This window comes from Schistocerca cancellata, chromosome 9 (genome assembly GCF_023864275.1).
Source record: "Schistocerca cancellata isolate TAMUIC-IGC-003103 chromosome 9, iqSchCanc2.1, whole genome shotgun sequence".
Classification (NCBI taxonomy): Eukaryota; Metazoa; Arthropoda; class Insecta; order Orthoptera; family Acrididae; genus Schistocerca; species Schistocerca cancellata.
This window is the reverse complement of record NC_064634.1, coordinates 139768440-139769389: the sequence shown is the minus strand read 5'-3', so window position 1 is coordinate 139769389 and position 950 is coordinate 139768440. Positions and strand designations below refer to the sequence as shown.

The 950-nt window shown below is 44.9% G+C and overlaps 1 non-coding gene across 1 annotated transcript; it reads left to right on the top strand.

Annotated features, from left to right (window-relative positions):
• Positions 1 to 406: 406 nt before the first annotated feature.
• Positions 407 to 481, top strand: Trnat-ugu (transfer RNA threonine (anticodon UGU)). Its single transcript has one exon. It is a non-coding gene; the product is annotated as a tRNA-Thr (tRNA).
• The last annotated feature ends 469 nt before the right edge of the window (positions 482 to 950 follow it).

Here is a 950-nt window from a genome sequence, read left to right as displayed (position 1 = left end):
ATAATTAAATGGACACCCTAGCTGCAAACAGGCGTTGATGCACTTCATTGGGGACATGTTGAAAATTCAATGAAGTACATCAACGCCTGTTTGCAGCTAGGGTGTCCATTTAGTTATCATTTCATGTCTAGCAAAGCTGCATGGTCATCCACGGTAACTGTTCTTTCGGGAACAAATACTACCGTCATATATTGTTAAAATATGGCTTCCCGGCCATTGACCTTCTTGTGCGAACGCACACGCTATGCCCGAACTCGTACGGTACTTGGTAGATTAACCTGCCACGAGTAATGCGTATGATGGGCAAACATCTATTAGGCGCACTACGAATGTAGTGGTGTGGACATGTTGGGAATGTGGATCTCACGGGGAGGGTGCAAGGGATAAATCCCTGCAGACGCACTATGCCCGCGGTGGCTCAGATGGATAGAGCGTCTGCCATGTAAGCATGAGATCCCGGGTTCGAGTCCCGGTCGGGGCACACATTTTCAACATGTCCCCAATGAAGTACATCAGCGCCTGTTCGCAGCTAGGATGTCCATTTAATTATCATTTTAAGTAGTTCTAATTTCTAGGGGACTGATGACCTGAGGAGTTAAGACCCATACTGCTCAGAGCCATTTGAACCATTTGAACCAAGCACGCTCAATCGACATGTGACAGACGGTACCTTGTCGTTGTCTCTGAAAGACTCTGCATTTTGGAAGAAAAACCGTTTACGGACAAATAAAAAACTTCTAAACAGATGTCGCTTGTTTTGACGTTCCGTAGGTAATGCCACTGACCCTCTGGCTACGCCAGCTAACAACTCGTTCAAAATTTTCAGAACACGGAAGTCTTATTCGCTTACACTCTCTTTCTCAATATTTTGTACACTTGAGTTCTATATACTGAGTCTGCAATTCATTAGTTTATGAATCATGCCATGGAATGGTAGAACTGTCCTGGCT